This window comes from Lissotriton vulgaris, chromosome 8 (assembly GCF_964263255.1).
Source record: "Lissotriton vulgaris chromosome 8, aLisVul1.2, whole genome shotgun sequence".
NCBI lineage: Eukaryota > Metazoa > Chordata > Amphibia > Caudata > Salamandridae > Lissotriton > Lissotriton vulgaris.
In genome coordinates, this window is record NC_141696.1 from 872450996 (window position 1) to 872470811 (window position 19816).

General features: G+C 42.2%; 1 protein-coding gene across 2 annotated transcripts in view; it reads left to right on the forward strand.

Annotated features, from left to right (window-relative positions):
- Positions 1 to 19816, forward strand: part of GPC6 (glypican 6) — a 3590060-nt gene that overhangs the window by 3482647 nt on the left and 87597 nt on the right. The gene's annotated exons all lie outside the window — the stretch shown is intronic.

Genomic DNA, 19816 nt, shown 5'->3' on the forward strand with positions numbered 1-19816 from the left:
CTTTGGCATTTGATTGTTTGCCATTGTAGACCAACTTTGCCCAGAACTCATCCATTGTTTTTCTTTTTTCTTGCCAAACATGTTTCTTAAATTTCTTCTTAAGTTGTTTTAACGTGGCCCATGCGTCTGGTTGGTTCCTTCGTTTCTCTTCTCTTTTTTTAGCTCTTTAATTTTCTGTAATGATGGGTGAATATAGATTTTGGTCTGTCTCGAGGATGAATTTGATTTCTGGTTTGTTACTTCAATCACAAATTTGGTCTAGGCATTTAATATGTTAGAAGATAACGCCTACTATCCTCCAATATTGTTTTGGCTTTGCCTGCGAGTTCGGGAAGTCGATTAGATGACCAATTCACTTGTTTGTGGGTAGTTACTGTACTTCCCTCGTCGATTGTTGGAACAGACTGGTATCTGTCCAGATGTATGTTTATTGCTATTTACTGAATTGAATGATCGCTATCCATTGTGCACTTAATTTTAAACGTGCTTCAATGCTGGATTAGTGGCAAGGAAAGAATAGTATAGTCAATGACAGACCCCAAAGTCGGTCCATAATATATTAAACTTGGTGGATTATCATCCGGCGTTTTCCCGTTAAATACTCTCAAACCTAAATGTTCTAGAGTGGTGACCAATTCTTACCTAGTTTATTAGGGTTCATCCAGGGAAGGGCCTTTTGATGGTTAACCGACCAAATTTAATTTTTTACTGTTAACTGTCTTCATCCGGTGTAAAAATAAGATGATTGAAATCTCCTGTTATAACTATTTCCCAATTCTGGGTATTAAATTTTACTTCATATATTTTGTTTATTAACTTTTTGAATGTTATTGATTTATCCTGGCCTTTTGGATGAGCATATATGTTGAAGAAAATTAAAGTGGTTATCCAGTGAATGCTACCATTGAGTCTAATAATTTGTATATTATTTGAAGTTGTCGACATCTGTTCTGAATATACCTTAATGTTGTTTGATATGTAGATCGATAATCTGCCTTTTGGTCTTCCAAAGTGGTTCGTTTTTACAGCATCCACCAGATGTAATGTAAATCCTGGCAATTTAATTGAACCTGGCAACCAGGTTTCTTGCAGTGCTATGATGTCATATAGAGCCCAAGTTTCCATTAAAATCCTATTGGTAAGCTTGGTTTTTGCACCTGCAATATTCCAGGAAAATATGTTTCATTTAGCAGCTTGCAGGGCACATGTTGGTTCAGTAACTGGTCATTGCATATTTAGGTTTTTTGATATTAGCGGTGACCAATGCCTATAGTTTTACCTACTTTCTATTCGAGTTACTGTTTCGGTACCCGTGGGTCCTCTGGCATTATGCAAAATCAAAATATACAGAAGAATGGATGCTATTCTCATTATCCCAATGTGCCAATGGAGCGGGGGTAGCGCTGTGGTGTAGATTTTATTATTGTTATGCCCCATGATTCGAATTGCTCTTTGACGTCAAGAATTTGATTTTCTATTTTGTCTGACTTCCATGATGTTACAGTTATCTCTGTCAGTTAATTATGTGTGTTTAGCAGAAACTTCACCAAAAATAAGTCTGTTGTTTCGATAAAACGTAATGTTCACACCTCACACAGCAGGCTTAAAATATTTCCCATATTTAAAATATCTTGCTTGCCTCTTGAAATGTATAGGGGGATTAATGTGATTTGCCATCGGTCGCTGGAATCCTTTGTTTCTGTTGATAAAATCTGTTCAGACAATGCTCCATTTATATGATCCTGCATTGGGGTTTTATATTTTATTTGGCATGTACAATGAGAAGAATTATTTATTTTATTTTTATCGTGATTGGAGAGCTGAGTACTGCTTCTTGTACAATGAGGCTCACACTCCGTGTTACTTACTAATAGGGGACATGTGATTACGATTGTTTTATCCACCCTCGATGTTATTATACGTTTTTGTGTTTTTTTTTTTTTATTACGATGATTAATTGCAGGAACCACTATTGGACTGTTATTGGTTGGTTTGGGTGTTTCCAAGAGGTTCTCTTCAGAGCAATTACACAACGGTACCCCGGGGTCACTAAGTTGATCTTGTACTTTTGCATTCTCTGATGGTATGTCATGCTCAGCATCCAAAGTTAATGCCTCCATTTACGAGGTGTCTGGAAGGCCGCCTTTTATTTTTTTATTTGAATCTATTTCCTTCGGAGGTAAGGCTGGTTTGGGTAGGGTATGCTTGTCTTTGTCCTTCTGACTTGCCTTCCACTTTTTTGCGCTATTTTCGCTAGCTTTATTTTCTAACTTATTAGAATGAGGGTGTGAAATTCTATCCACTGATTGATCCGGTAGTGTAAATTTTTCTTCTGTGATCTTTGTTTTTGGAAGAGATTTCTTTTTTTGAATGACATTAAACAGTGAATAGAATATTTTGACTTCTGCATCCTTTTGCGTGGAACTTTTCGTGTTCAGTCTTCTCTTTCTAGCGCGTTTTTTTTTCCTTTTTGTTAACACTTGGGTGAATGTGTTTTTTGCTTTTGTAGTAAGAGTTTGTAGGCCACTAATTGTCAAATGGATCAGCGATATATAGTTTTTGGTTTCATTTGTGCTTACACAGCCCAACACATTTGGTTGTCCTCCCTGTTGTTCATAGGTTTCCTGTTTTTGTTCAGTCCACATTTTTACCTTAGTGGCTGCTCAATATGCTACGTACGTTGTGTGAATTAAGTCTAAAGGCCTTTTTAGGATTAGGCCAAAATTTGGTTCAGGGATACCTGAATCTCCAGAAGAGTGCAAATCGCATTTGTGAACATTGTCTGCTGCCCTTCCACCCCATTCTGCTGTAGGGGTCTAGCGAAGGTAGCAGTTCCGGGTTACCAAATAGGCAAAGTAGACACTGGCCTATTAGCCCCACTCCTTTTTATGGGCCCCTCGACAACGGATCAAAATACAACTTAAAGTACATAAACTAGAGACGTCAGATTCACTTGACAGTTTGTCTCTTAAAAGCTCATCTTCTGGCAGCTGTCAGTCTGTAAAAAAATTCTGGTGCATTGGGTCTTGGGAGATAAATTGCGAGGGGGGAGGAATTTGCACTGCCTAAGGGCCTCCACATGGTTTAACCTGGTACTGGGAGGTGGGCTATACTGATGCCCATAGGCCCTGTTCTGTGCCAGCAAAAAAAAATCCAATGCCTCTGTCTCTATCTCCATTCCATGAATGATCTGATCTGGACTCACAGAGACTTCGAATTGTGATTTTAGGAGTTTCATCCAGAGTTCCCATTCGGGGTGAAATACTCCAACTCGTAATGTGGACCTGCATCACAGTCTCTACCTGGAATAAAGTAAGAAAAAGCATAACGTGTTCTTGTGGGGAAAAAAAGTAGCCATTGGTGCTATCACGGCATTTAAATATGTCACATGGCCATTACAGGTACAACCTCACATGATTACAAAAGTTGAAAGATGATGGATCGACAGTAGGTCCTATGGGAATCATGCAGTCAAGCTCTAGAAAGATCTATAAGTAAGTTATGGACTTCTCATGACATGATCTGCTGACCCTTGGGTACAAGTTCAATACCGTGGGCCAGATTCACAAATATCAGTCAGAAATGTTCTTCTGTGGGTGTACACCTACATGTGGTCTAACTTTATGACTTTTTGATGTTCTGGGAATATGTGGATGTCTCAGTTTTCCCCAAAGAATGTATTTACCTTGTGAATTCCTTTATAGCATGCTTGTTTTCCGTATGCATCAATCAGGGGCATCTCATTGTCTTTTCATTGGCGGAATTGTTGCAGCAAAATGCACTCAACAGTAGCAACATTAACCTGGTCAGTGAGAGATGGTAAGCTGGATGTACCAACAGAGCATAATAGAGCATGATTGATTTATTCGCACATTTTCCCTCATGCTAAGAATGTTTTCCTTTGCATGTTTGATCACATTCCATGTTCGGAGCTGGCGCTCCATAGAGACTCCGATTGCTTTTCCAGAGGTTGGGGCAGATCTCTCTTTGAGAGGCATCTCAGGGCTCCCACTTTTTTCAGAAGACATTTACTTTTCACACTTACCTGTGTGTGTTTCAAGGTTCCCCAAAACTATAGTTGACCTATATTCAGCCCAAGGCCAATGAATATCTGTGAGATATGAAAAACTCATGGACCCCTCATCACATTCTGCAGAGGTGGGACATCATTCTGCCTTATGCCACTGATGGTAAGGGGTGGATTCTGATATCTCAAGTGATTTGGGGAATGATCATCATGCCTTCCTGCACCTTCAGAACAGGAGGTGAATTGAAGTAACTTGAGGGACCAGAACGTGTTCACAATGTTAATGTGAGAAAACAATGCCTTACAAAATGCCTTCTGTACAACACAGTTTTAGAAACACTTTACCTCTGAATATGCTAATCAGAGGAATGTGACTACCTTCAACGAAGAGGCCCTAAACTACCAGGGGATCACCAATGTCCAATACTGTAATTAATCCAATCCATCCATGATTGGGCAGACTGAGTTAATGAAATTCATTGAACCGTCGGTCAGGAGCTGGGGAAGTGATTGGAGAAAACCCTTCAAGATTTGATGTCACTTGCTGATGTCACAAACACCATGAATGTTCTCAGTCAACTGACTGGCTAACTCTTAGAAGACACAAAGGAAACCACCTCAGAGTGTTTCCGATTTGGAGCAGTGGAGCTTATTCTGAATTAATCAGATGAAGAACAATGCGCTAGCCAGGGCTCCCACAGTGATGTGGGGCAGGTGTGACCAGCAAAGGTAGGTGCGGTGGGAGGGAGAGTCAACAGACTACAGGATAGGTAAAATTAAATAAAAAAATAAAACCACTTTACCTTGCCCTCACCACATCACCGGCTCGGTGACGCGGCAAGTGCAAGGTAAGTTGTTTAATTTATTTTTCAAGTAAGTACCTATCCCTTCGTCTAATGACTTCCCCCCACCCTGCCCTGCCCCAACACTCTTACCTGTGCTGGCTGTGCCTGATGTGGGGCAGTGAATCCAGTGACTCCCCAGCACACCATTAGATGTGCTGTGATCCAGGGCACACTGCAGTCATGGCTGTGCCTTAGTGCCACTGATCAGCATGTGGGGGTCTTTAAAATGTCTATGGCAGGTCACCAGGACATGATGTAACATGATCAGTGTGCACCACTACTACAATTCATTAAGATTAGCCAGATCTCCTACCTAAAATGTATAGCTGTATAGCCTCGCTGCTTCTAGGGCTAAGCCTTGGTAGACAGTGTATGCATATTGTAGAGATATAATTCCAGAGGCGGATCCTCCGCAATGCCGGAGAAGCATCGCCCCACTGCCTGGCTCAGACCCAGCAAATGTAAAATAAAACGATATTCTTGCATCGTTTTATTTTACATTTGCCGGCTCTAAGCCAGCGGTGTTGGGAGGGGAGGGGCTGAGGCATGGGAGTTGGGAGGAAGAGTACAACATGCACTCCACTACATAAGTCTGCATATGTGTTTTGGTTGACTATCTCAGGCCAACCAAAACACACATACGCACTTAGGTTTTCTCCAGTCCAGCTGCATTGACCATCCAGGACAGAGAAACCCCATAGACTCTCTGGTCTGAGCAGGGCATCTTTTCTGCCTGCTCAAACCAAACCCCGCTCTGCAGCATGGGGATTGAATGGGAGTCTGTGCCAGGGGCTGCTGGGACCTCACCCAGCCTGAAGAGGAGAAGTGGTGGGACGCTGGAAATGGCCGGCGGCTGAAGGTAAGGTTTATTTTATATTGCATTCCAAACCCCCCTCCCCTCTCCGGTACTACTCCTCCCACGTGGCCCCACCCACACCACCACCCTTTTCTTATGGCAGCCGCCGCTGTATAATTCTGCCTGTAATTGTAATAGTACATTTTATTTATATAGTGCTTACTACCTCTGATGAGGCATTGAAACAATTTGTGGTGAGTAGCACTCTACTCCGGAAACCAAGATTAGAGTTTAATAGTTAGTAGATTTGAAATAAGTGTTTTTTTCCCCATGTGCACTGGTTCTGTTCATTTTAGGATTGTGTTAGCCTGTTTACAACCACACTCAACTATCTACTGACCTCTATCAATCAATGTAAAACCTGCAGCCATGCATTTATACCTCAGCTCACATACTTCCACATATCCATCCACTCACAAATATTTATCCAGCCACGGACAGCCAATTATTCATGGATCCACCAGGCAAACATACATTTGAACATGGTTCAGCCATGTAGTCAAACCCATCCATCTAGCTGCCTACATTTATTCTCTCTAGCATTTATCGGCCCATCTATTAGTTCATGTAAATTCCCACGCCCCATGTTTCTACTTTTGGATACATCGATCTTTGCATGTGTGACTGTTTTTGTGTTATCTATGTGTGCACAGACACCTTTTTATTTGTTGCCTGTGTGTGCACGGGTGCTTCTGTGTTCATAAATGCCAGTGGGACTGTGTCCCTGGAATATGTTTGGTGGTCTCTTTGTGCTTGGACGCCTGGTATGAAAATGTGTTGCTAAACACCTTGGCTGTGTACATGTATGTATGTGTATGTGTAGATGCATATATGTATATGCATCTGTAGGATGTGTCCTGATATACCTGTGCCAATCAAAAGCAAGTTCTATTGATTTTGTAACCATTTGTTTCAGGTATATGCCGTCTGCTGTGGGTGTTGCTGTTTTGGAGTCAGCCCCCTGTTATGTCTTCACCCAAATTATGTAATAAAATGAAAACCTACTTGTAGGAATTCCTAATTGTACATAAAAACCCTGCACGGAAAAGAAATGGCCTATGGCCCTGCAGGTGCTTAATTCGAGCCGGTGTTTGTGGGGGAAGTGGGTTGCACTTGCACTCATTTTTTGAGAACTGCCATTTAGTTTCCTTCTTACGACTTTGACCCAGGACAAGAAAGTGAAAAACAGACGAGAGGGAACAAAAGAGGAAGAGAAAGACCTAAAAAAAACAGTGACGTATTGAGAAGGCAGGGGTGAAAAAGAACCCCGAAGAATAAAAAAAAATGGGCGGAGAGCTCATGGTGGTAGATGGAATCGAGACTACACAACCTCGGTATTTAGAAACCCCGATATCTGTTGGTACTTGCACTTATCGTTTAACAAATTAAGCCCCCGGCCCCTGCATAGATTCATTATGGAATATCGTATAGAGGGGGAACTCGGGAAGGCCTTGCTGCCTGGTTATTAGTTCTACTGACGCATTTTCTCCACTCCTTTCGATGCCATGGCAGGGCCAGTGCTCCTTTGCTACCCATGATGACGCTAATAATCATCTATTATATTTACCGGTGTGCTTCATGCAGAGTTTGGCGCGTGGAAGCGCCATGAATGATTTCTTCCAAACTCCGGGCTGCGCATGCTGCAGAATCCAGTCACATTAATCACAGAGGCAGGTCAACAAGAATGTATTAGCCCTTAAGTGAACACCCACCCCACTACAGGCCGCCTGCCTCGTATCCGCCATGTACAGGTCAGGGCCCTCGGCCATCAGCACTGTGAGGGCGCACTACATCCCCTGAAAACATATCATGGGGAACAGAGCTCATGTCGAAATGTTTCCACGATGAACAGCTGACACGAAGCCTCTTGTCGTGAACAAGCGCCGCTCACGTGGCCCAGGAGCATGTCACATATTCAGAAACAAAATGAACGACCTGGCTCTTTGGCAGCATTCCAAAAAACATGCACCTGCCCCACAGTGAAGCCATGTTCATGCAACAAAAATAAAGTATAAAATATTATTGCCATTTTCAATAACATAAGGAACATGTTGCCAGGTGAAGCTCCAAAGAACATCGTAAGCAAAGCCTACGGGAATTAGAAATTGCACGGCAGTGTTAAAAATCAAAATACTACTGCTGGTGCATTTAAGAACATACAGATTTAGGTCTGCGTCTCCGCCAGCAGAGCGTTGTTCTTGCGCCACCTTTAGACTAATCTGTGTATTACACAGAACACTAACAGCTGGCCAAAGACCCTAAATGCTCTTTAACACGCATCTAATGTGATTTACATGGACTGTTGTCAAATTCAGTCATCTGAACTTTGTACATGGGGGGTGCATTGTTTATTCGAAAGATTCTTCAAATCGAAATTTCTAGAATGTAGACATCAGGGGATGCATCACAAAAAGCAAGCATTGGAAGAGCTAATTTAAGATAAGGTTTCTGCCACCGTTTTGTACTAACTCGTATGCAAACAGCAGAACAGCTGGAGCAGTACTGTTTTACCACCTAAGAAGGTGTTAAATGGTTGATTGTCCTTGAACTTTAAAGGCATGTACTGCTTTTGGCTCGAAATGTTGCAGCATTTATTGGCATCTCTAAAAAGAACAAAAGAACACAAAACAATAACAAATACACAAATCTACATAACAACAAACAATATTACAAGGTACAATACAACAAAAGAGAAAACAACCACAGTACAAGACAACATCACATTGCAAAAAATAGGCACAAAAACACAGTAGCACAAAACAACAAACCACATTACCACCACTGCAAAATGGCACACATATATGCACATATTCTTTACAGACATTACCACTTCCAGAAACATGATTTCTTAACACAATTGTAAAACGTACTTGCACCAATGACTGCCTTAACTTACCACCAGGGACATGAAAAAGCAACTGTCAGAAATGTTTTGCAATCAGGCCCTTGAAGGAGTCAGTGACATGTACTGACTGATGTTTTAGGGGGAAAGGAAGAAATTACTAGCCTGCTCTTTTAGGTTTCTTATATCTGTCGAATTGGATTGGTGTACCTCAGGATTATTAAAAAAAAACTTAACAGCTCAAGTAAAGCGCTCTGATACCCGATGTCTTGGATCTAGTTCGCGCTATATAAAACTCTAAAAACATTAAATAATAAAAAAAATCAGCAGCGCAGGGCATAGATTGGGCAGTCAGAAACACACAACCATAAAAGTAGGTAAATTAGCACTAGTCAGTGACACAAGAGATGCAATAGTTGTCAGAGAGTTGTAGGAGCTGTGCAGTTTACAACTTACTAATTAGTGTTAATGTAAATAATTCAAGGAATCTAAGTGAAACATCCCTTAATCAGATTTAAAATATATATCACTATCACGTGGGCTCATAAGAAGCGTTTTGCGGATTACGCTTATGTTTAATCGAAGCACCTCATTCTGTGAGTTAAGTTTTAGTTAGGTATAGAAAATCTTAGTTACTTGTTCATATTTTAGTTACAATATTTTGTCCCTGGTATTCTGTGCTATTGATATTCTGGTTTTGATATTCAGAGTGCACATCATGCTGCTTACACTTTACTGAGGACTCTGTGGAGGAGAACAGAGTTGCACTTGTGTATTGATTAAGCCATTTAGGAACGTGTATGCTGAGACAGGAAGCCACTGCTGAGCAAGACAGAAATCGAGTGTATAGCAATGGTTTGCTCTGAACCGCGGGAGTCAGGACAGATGGAGAATGGTGACTCCACAGCATCCCCTATCATCCCTTCTCCTACCTCATCACATGGAGACCAAAGGGACATTGGCGTAGTGCAGCAATGGGCCCCTGTTGGAAAGTGGATTATTAGTTGTGGTAAGTAGTGATTCACCACTAGTATTAAGGCCACAAACACAATAAAGGGTCAGTCCAAGTCTCAATAAATTGTTCCTGTGCTCACCCCTTGGTAGCTGGCAGTGAGCAGGCAGGCGTAACTTAGGAGACAGATGTGTAAAGCATTTTAAAACACCAATTACATTAAATAAGTAAGAAATAACACACAAATAAAAATCCAACTCCAATTTATAAAAATAGATTATATTTGTATGAACAAATAAACACCAAAATGACAAAAATCTATTGTAGGGAAACAGAGATATGAATTTTTGAATAAACACTTTCTAGTGCTTAAAAACATATAGTGCCATATTGGGACATCTGGCCACGCTTGACCGTGACAAAGTCTAGGTTTACCTTCACATTTAGGGGTTTTTCTGGACCTTTTTCCCTCGACATCAAGCAAGCACTTTGTTAGAACAGATTTGGTGTGGGTTCGCTGGCTTGAGTTTCTGCTAGACCCTGGTCAAATCCTGGAAGTTTCGCGCTCCTGAGCTTTTCAGTGGGATGAGCCTGAATTGCAGGCTAGGTTACGGGTGAAGATAGCCGGCTTAACTCTCAATGTCAAGTCGTCATCTCACGGAGCTTTTTCAAAAAGTTGCTCCAAACTTCTCGAAATGACTGGAACATCTTCCAGAAGATCCCCTTGAGGGTTCAAAGTGCCCAAAACACAAACCCAAGGGTCTGAAATCTCCTAGATGGTCCTTAGGATGTCTGGACTACAATTTCCACAGTACACCTGGCCACAGCGGCGTCACTAGGGGGGTGCGGCGGGTGCGGACCGCACCGGGTGTCACCCCATCTGGGGTGACACCAATCTGGTTAGTTACGCTGGCTGGCTCCGTGGCTCGCTCTGCAGTGCAGCCTGAGCCTGCCTACCTATTCTAAAACCGGGGCCGGGGCCCTCTGCCTAGACTGTTACATGAACGAGGAGAGGAGAGCTCAGTCAGTTCTGAGAGTGTGTGACATGAGTGCATTGGAAGCCGCAAGCGCACGCCACCACGGTAAACTAGAGGGCAAACTAGATATCCGAAGCTCCCATATATCACACGAGGCAGGGCCAGAGAATCAGCGCTTGGGTGCCACGACGGGTGTTTAGGCGCTGGGGATGATGAAAGGCGCTGCGAGGCCACAACAGGTTGTCTGGGCGCTGAGTACGAGGAAGGCTTGGAAGCAGGGGGTGCTTCGCTTGCACAGATGGACATGTTTAAAAGAACGAAAATATTCCTATTTATTTGATTTATGCATTTTTATACAGCACAAACATTTCCTTAAGGTTCTAGAGCGCTTTAAAATAAACATAGGTAATTCCATAAGGCCCACACTTTGGTTAGATAAGGTATTTACAGTAAAACATAAGTCGTAACATAAGGGCCCCAATTTCCAATTTACACAATATGCAATCATTACATAAGGTGGTAATGTTTCAAATTTGCAAACCAGCAGATCATGTTAGGCCTAGAATTACAACTGTTTGAGGATTTAGGCAGTGTGAGTTGCGGCAGTGAAATGACTTATACAATGGTCGTGGAGCAGTGAATACCAGGGCAATTGTCAGAGGCTAAACCATAGCGGCGAGATTACAAGTTCCCACTGGAGAGTTTAGCTAAGTTGTCACTAACTATGGGGCATATTAACAAGGCCAGGCGATAATTATCGCTCAGCGCACTTAGCGCTAGGATAATTATCGCCGGCCAACTCTGCATTTTATCGCGGAGATAGCGTGCTATCGGCAACGCTTATCTCCAAAGTGATGGTGCAGGCAGAGGGTGAGATGGTGCAGGCGGTGGGAGATGGTGCAGGCAGAGGGGAGATGGTGCAGGCAGAGAGAGAGATGGTGCAGGCAGAGAGAGAGATGGTGCAGGCGGGGGTGAGATGGTGCAGCGGAGGGTAGATGGTGCAGACAGAGGGAGAGATGGTGCAGGCGGAGGGGAGATGGTGCAGGCAGAGGGGGAGATGGTGCAGGCAGAGAGGGAGATGGTGCAGGCAGAGAGGGAGATAGTGTGGAAAAAGGGAGAGATGGTGCAGGCAGAGGGGAGATGGTGCAGGCAGAGGGTGAGATGGTGCAGGCAGAGGGAGAGATGGTGCAGGCAGAGGGAGAGATGGTGCAGGCAGAGGGGAGATAGTGCGGACAAAGGGAGAGATGGTGCAGGCAGAGGGAGAGATGGGGCAGGCAGAGGGAGAAATGGTGCAGGTGGAGGGGAGATGGTGCAGGCAGAGGGAGAGATGGTGCAGGCAGAGGGAGAGATGGTGCAGGCAGAGGGAGAGATGGTGCAGGCGGAGGGGAGATGGTGCAGGCAGAAGGAGAGATTGTGCAGGCAGAGGGAGAGATGGTGTAGGCTGAGGGAAAGATGGTGCAGGGAGGGGGTGAAAAGCTGCAGGCGGAGGGGAGATGGTGCGGACAGAGGGAGAGGTGGTGCAGGCAGAGGGGACATGGTGCAGGCAGAGGGTGAGTTGCTCCATCCGGTAAGTTGTGAGGGGGTGACACCATGAGTTACCCGCACCGGGTGACACCAACCCTAGTGACGCCACTGCCTGGCCAAATCCTTAAAAGTTCACTAGACACACTACAGGATGCGGACTCTTGTTGGAAATGATGTAGGTGGGCTCTGTTCCTTAATCCTTTTGGGAGCAAGGCAAGGTCCTTAGGGCTGTAGTACCAGATTGTGCAGCAGGTGCAGTCCTTCAGGATGATAGCCTTTGGGTGCAGATCCAGATTCCAGCAGAGCAGTACTTCCTCTCTTTATAGTTTCATGCAGCACATCTATGAAACTGTCCCATATGTTTTCACAGTTTCTGGGTGTCAAGCTAGGAGGCACCCCTGACCAATGGGATGCAGGGTGCCACCCGGGTGTACTAACACTTCCTCTAAAGTGAGGCATATTCTTATCCCAGAAAGCACCATTCTCTCAAAATCCAAAATGGGTAAAGTCTCTCTGTAGGAGCTGGATCAGGCTAACGCAAACTACTGGTGTGGCTAATTTTCCTAAACACTCCACTCCCAACCCTCCCCTCATCTAATTATGGGGGCTCCTGTGTGGCGGGGGTGGCAGAATGGTTGGTCAGCCTGTGCTATCCTAAAGTGTCATTCTCCCTTTGAAGATTAGTTTGGCTACCCCTCACTCTCTTTCTGCCATCTGCTTTGCAGGATGCACTTCTGCAATTACAGGAAACACAGGGCTTTTCACACCTCACTACAGCAGCCTGGCCATCCTGGCCAATCAGGAGAGAGCAGCTGAAAGGTTGGATTTTGTCTCACAGAACTAAAATTATTCTTTTTTGTGATAGGTATTATGACAGTGGCAAGGTGTTGGATTCACCTTAACTATTAATTTGATACCATGAAGTATATTTTCCGTCGTTCCTACCATGATGTATGACGGTACCACGCGTACTTTTACAACGCGTACCGTTACCACGCTACTTTTACCACGCAAGTCGTTACAACGACTTGCGTGGAGGGGCGCTGGATAGTAAATTATTTAATTTACTATTCCAACTCCAGTCCCCGTGGACTCTAGGGAAAGGAGTTGGATAGTAAATTAAAGTATTTACTATCCTGGAGAGCCCCCCAGCGCATTTCGTTGTAACGACCTGCGTGCTAAAAGTAGCGTGGTAACGGTACCGCGTTGTAAAATATGCGTGGTAACCGTTGTATACCCTCCTACCAATATGTATGCATACATAAAATATCACAATGTTAGTCTATAAAGCCATTTGCTACAATAGGGAAATTGAATTGGCAGTTTTTCCCTCAGTAAGGCTTATAAAACATCTTTTATGATGTCCATGCTTATTGTTATAAGGCACTCTACTCCTGGGGCACCTAGGGGAGACCGAAGGGGTGACATATGTAAAAATAAGGTAGATTAAACATTAGGAAGTACCTTGTAATCCAAAGTCATATTTGCACATAATTAAAATATAAAAGCAGCTTGCAAGGCAGGGCTGGCTTTTAAAATGACAGCAGGCACCACAGTAGTGCACACACCAGTGCTGGAACTCTACTTGGCCTCTAAACCCTCCTTGCCTATTATACACAAGGGACTTACAGGCGTCTGTCATTGCCAATTGTAATTATACCAAATTACTGTATACTTTTTACACAGAGCAAAGGCCCTGGGTCTCGTCAGAAGAGCCCAGGGTGCAGTCAGAGTCAGAAAACCAGCATCTAGTGGTCAAAATGGGGGCAAAAAGTGGGGGGCTCTTCAAATAGGTCCTGATTTCTCTCAGCTCCCCTTGCAGAATGTCAAGAGGGGCCCCTGAATTTCTCATATGTTGCAGATATTGATTGGCTTTGGCCAGATTCACAGTCCCCTGGAGGGCTGGTCATCCCCCTGCTCCGCAGGTGCTGCAGGGCCCTGAATTATGCCCCCGCTAAGGGAGGCAGGCAACATGGGGGAGATGAGAGACCACCATCTGTTATTCCACATCCTTATTTATATCTTAAATGATGTGGGGAGGTGGTGAATCAGCATATGGCACTCAACCACGTGCCACAGGAGTGGGAAGAGTGGCATCGGAAGACTGACTCCCCCCTTGCCATGACATCACTAAGAGTGAAACGCTTTTTATGCTTTTTTCAACTGAAGGCCTGGTCAGAATGCCATGAATATGGCATGCTTCCTTTTGTTTGATTGGCATGGTGCCATCTCACTAGTTACATGGTTTGTGCTATTTACATGACCCTGGAATTATTTCAAATCACTCCTACCTTTGAGGAGTATTTGCGGGCATGCCAGTAGAATCTTAAAGGTACAGGTGGCTGGCAGCAAGGAACTACATTCACTGAGGGCAACAGGAATAAAAGCGGGATTCAGCGTGATTGACGCACAGCACATTTTCCACAAATATCTAAGGTTCTGCATTTTTTTTCCCCATTACATCAGAAAATGAGCTGCGCTTTTAATATAACATAATACAGTGCAATACAACATAATATAATCTGGGCAACTGGAATTATGCGATTGTGTGGCCACTACAATTTTTGCATAGTTATAGATGTGTGGCATTTGCCACTTACCCCCAGATTCATCATTGTCATGTTTTGCGAGTCCTTATTAGCGATTTTTAAGGAATCGCTATTAAAGACTCGTAAAACGGGATTCATGTAGAAATCGCAATATTTATTGCGATTCCTATAGCTTCCTTATTTGCGATTCGCTAATTGCAGCAAATAGCGATTCGCAAATAAGGAAGCGATTTCAAGGGTGCCAGGGTGTCCAAAGGACACCCTGTAGCACCCCTGAAATGGTAATATACACTGGTGTTGCGCACACACATGTCCAAAGGACATGGGTGTGTGTAACATACAACTTAGAAAAATGCACTATAGTTTTCGCTATTTACCACATAGTTAGACTTCGCGATAAATTGCGGCCCCAGATTGCGAATTCGCAATTTTTAAATGGTTCATGAATTGCATTTAAGGAATCTCAAATTGAGATTCCTTAAATGCAATTCATCGCAATGTAGTGATTTCTATAATTGCGATTTTTGCATTTGGAATGATGAATCCCAAATGCAAAAATAGCGCTCGCAAAGGGCCAGATTCTCAGAATCTGGCCCTTTGCGAGACGAATTTCCTCTGATGAATCTGGCTGATAATCTTTCATCTGCACATAATATGTAGATTTTAACAAAAAATGATTGTAGTTCAATCGGTCCAAAAGTGACTAAAATTACAGCAACCTGTGCTGTTGCTCAGTTGAAGGCCTTTTGCAAAGCTGGACTGATCATCTCTCTGATGCTTATTGCTGTACTTGGTTATTAAATTGGTACGGATGAGGTGCAACCAATGCTCAGACAGTATTGGCAAGTTTAAAAATGACAAAATAATGAAGTAATACTATTAGAAAATGTGCTGCATTTTGCTGCATAATTCGCCCTTTCTTGCTGCATAACTTACTCAACTCTGCCGCATAATTTGACCCTCTCCTGCCGCATAATTATAATATAACATAACATCACACAACATTTTGTGAAACGCCTGCAACGTTCGTAAACATTTTAGATGAACTTATTCAGGTTCTCCTGGTCAAAAGCGGGCAAGAAAAATAAGTGTACCTATACAGTAATATATTCTGTCAGCATTCCCTATATTGAACAGTGAAATAAACACATAGTTCACTTCTTCCATATTTTTCTGCATGTCATGTTTTATCACTTCTATTTGTGGAAGGGGAAATTTAGGCTGCAAACAGATTTCCACATTATACGTCTTCAGTAATGTAATCCAAGCTTCTCGGTGCCCCCCACATCCCTAGGCCCTGGCCCCGCAACCCTGAGGACCCTGCAGCTCGGCATAGCATATAAAGGAGGACTTGTTATTTTTATAAATTGCCAGGGAGCTTCCCCTGAGTACATTTTCATAAAACACATTATTCTTCCTGCACTCCCCCGCCTCAAGGTATCAGAATTGCCGTCTGTTCAATTTTGCAACATAAAGCCCTTGACATTTATAGGATTCCAGGGCCTTCTTTATACTTATCTGTAATAAAACATCCCGGAACCCTGGCCTCGGCTGACTCCAGGAATGTTAGTTGTGGAACGTTTTCTATAAACCTTTAGCTTTCATATCGAAGTATTTGTTTGTGTTCCTTCCAGTGTTTGTTGTCGTGCCATTCAGCTTTGACATGTCTGGTGTAATATTTTCCACCAGGTATGCATTTTGAAGTTCAGGTTTTTATGCGGGTTAACGCAAATTTAACACTCCCACGTTGTCTTAATGATGCAGCTAGGATACAGGTAAACCATACTGTAAGTCAAACTTGAGTGGGAGTAACTGTACTATTGAGCTCTTTAGTAATTTCTCAGACTGTTGCTGTTCATTGTGATGGGTTGCATGCGCCAATCTACTCTATGACGATGTTGACTATGTCAGTTCTTGAATTATACCTGTAGGTGGTATGAAGTGTCAACAAGTAGACAGTCGCGGCTCATGCAGCTAAGCGCGGTGGGCGAGCGAAGGGGAGTCGACTGACGATGGAATAGGATTTTTTTTCTCCCTATTTTGTCATCTGTCGACTTCCCCCTTCCTCCACACCCGTACTCGCCCCCTCGCCCCATTGCAGAAGCCGCTACTGCAAGTAGATCATCTTGCTCACTGTGTCAATACAGCCAAAATTACACCTTTCCGATAACTCTAACCACAGTTTATTGAAAATACCATGGAGGTGTCCATTCGAAAACAGATTATTTACATAGATGCACATTTACTCACCTGTCCTAAAGTGATATAGTTGAACCATTTTGTGATTCCAAGTTACGCAGGAGTTGTTGTACTGTTGTAAACCAAATAGTAATTTCCCAAGCTCTTGTTGTTACTGGTGCTAGGTTGCATTGTGCATTGTTTCCTTTTTGACAATTTTGATTTGTAAACCTAAGAGATAAGAAGTATCCAGATGTGCACCTCCAAGCTTTGTGTAAAGAGATCCAATCTAAAGCTACCTGGCAACACCCCAAAAGATAAAAATCAACATTTATCAGAAAACCCATGAGGATGTCATGAATCCTAGGAATTGACTCAAAAGGGCTCCAAAACTATCAGTGCTCCTTTGAACCACACCATGGACACAGAATTTCTTCTATGGAGAGGAGAGGACATATAGTGGAGCAATTCAAAACCATGAGTTACCTTGTTCTGGGCAGTACATTTCCTGAATAGCTTTTGTGTGGGAAAGGATTTTTGCACCAGTAAAGACAGCATAAAAAGCAGAGATGCCCACTGAAATATATAAGACCCATTATTTCTCCTATACGTATTCACTGGCGACAGGTGTGTCCTGTCCCTTTCTTCGTATATAAACACCACAACCATAATACGAGAAAAGTATGGTTACAGATATAGTCCTGGTGAATGCCTTTGACTAGGACAGGCATTACAAGAGGCAGAAACATGTAAATACTCATTGGAATGTGACTGTTCCCTAATAAACCATCTGGGGCCCATTCACAAAGCTAAGTTTACACATTCGTAAATTTACAAGTGTAATAATTTACTCTTGGATTTTGGAGTAAATGTACTACTTTTAGCTGTTCACCATTTTGGAGTAAAAATGTACTCTAAAGTGTATACATACATGTCTCCACCTCCTAAAATTAGGGGCTGGAGCCATAATTTTTTTATGTGAAGTTACTGTTAGTAACCTTTTGCACATACGTGAAAATATCCACCACCTTGGTGGAGATCTCTGACACTATGGTGAGATTTCTGCCTTTGTGGTGAAGATCTCTACCACCATGGGGGAGAGCTCCCTATTGGAAAGACTGGGAAAAAGTATTAGGGTCTATTATTCTTTCTTTTTTAATTTACTAATTCTTTGGTGAAGATATCTACCACCATGGTGGAGAGCTCCATATGGGAAAGACTGGGAAAAAGTGTTAAGGTCTATTTTTCTTTTTATTTAAAGTTACTAATTCTATTGTAAAATGTAAATTGAAAAAACATTAAAATATTTATTTTTACCAAAGAACTAATAAAAATGTTGGAGTATATAATCTATTCAAAATAAATGTTTATTATATCATTTAAATGTATCAATTTATTTATTAAAAATAAATTTTAAACTAAATAAAGAAAAAACACACGATCTAGCTATTAATTTTGAATTAATATTTAGTTTAGTTAAATAAAAGTTGTGTTTAATTAAAGTAAATGACAGTTTAATTTTCAACATAGGTTTAAAAAATTTCAATAAGTTTACTATTCATTTTTAAACTAATAACATACTTATTATTTTTTCTTAATTTTTAAGACTAAAATACGTTAATATACACAAAAATTTAAAGTTTAAACCGTTACATTAATTTAACATTATTTCCTATGGGGCGGTATTTTATGGCCCTGATTCATTATTAGGGCTCGCGCCCTGCATTGCACTGCGCAGCAGTACACGCGCAGTGAGAGTTCTTTTGTCCGGGGTTCAGAAATGAACCCTGGAATTGTACACGCTCATGCATGTGTTTTTTGTTTTGTGTGCTGTAATTGGGCTTTGAGTGCATGTTTTGTTTCAACAGAGCACGCACCAAAGCTCATGTGGTTTTAATTATTGTGCCCAGACATGGGCGAAATAATTAAAAGCACATGTGGTGCGTGGGCACCACTCCTGGGAATGTTTTTTAAATTAAGCAGCATGAAACACTGGTTCGTAAGGGTAAACAAGACATGTGAAAACTCCTGTTTGTTCAGGCGTTCAAGCACAAGTACCTACAATGTCATATTTGTATTTGTGTATCTCCAAAAGTCATGAGCATTTAGTTAAAAGCAGTATCATAAGGAGAAGGTTATAAGTATATTGAGGCAATGACGAACATAGCGACAATTACAGCATGAAACGCTGGTTCGTAAGGGTAAACAAGAAACGTGAAAACTCCAGTTTGTTTAGGCGTTCAAGCACAAGTACCCACAATGTCAAATCTGTATTTGCGTAGCTCCAAAAGTCATGAGAATTTAGTTAAAAACAGTATCATAAGGAGAAGGCTATAAGTATATTGAGGCAATGACGAACATAGCGACGATTACTGCATGAAACACTGATTCGTAAAGGTAAACAAGACATGTGAAAACTCCTGCTTATTTAAGCGTTCAAGCAAAAGTACCCACAATGTCATATTTGTATTTGTGTAGCTCCACAAGTCATGAGCAGTTAGTTAAAACAGTATCATAAGGAGAAGGCTATAAGTATATTGAGGCAATGACGAACATAGCGAAGATTACAGTATCTAAGGATAGCGTAGCTGAATGAAAGGCTAATCCCTAAATGTCTTACTGAGTTGCGGAGAGTACTCCACTCGCAATCATAGTATCAGATGTGAGTGAAACAGAGCACACCAACTCTCCTACTTAAATAGGCAAGAGAACTAATTAGCGTTCACGTTCTCAAGAATAAAAGAAACTGGACTTCTCACCAGTGCCATTTCTAATATCCGCCATCTTGGAGAGGTGAGATATAAGCATCGGATATAATAAACGTAATATTTCTAAGTCAAAATATATTTATTGAGCATTCGTAATCCAGTCTAAAACAAAGGTAGGGTACGGCACTACCTAGGAGTTGAGGAACAGACTATTTAAAATCAGAGTCTTTAAGAGTAGAAAATCATATTCAGGTAGGGCCAGGAATGACCGATAACACTACCTGAGCGGTACTCTAAAATACAGAAGCTAATCAAGTTTGAAGGGATTAGCAAGAGCGAGCATGCAGAACTTGCATAC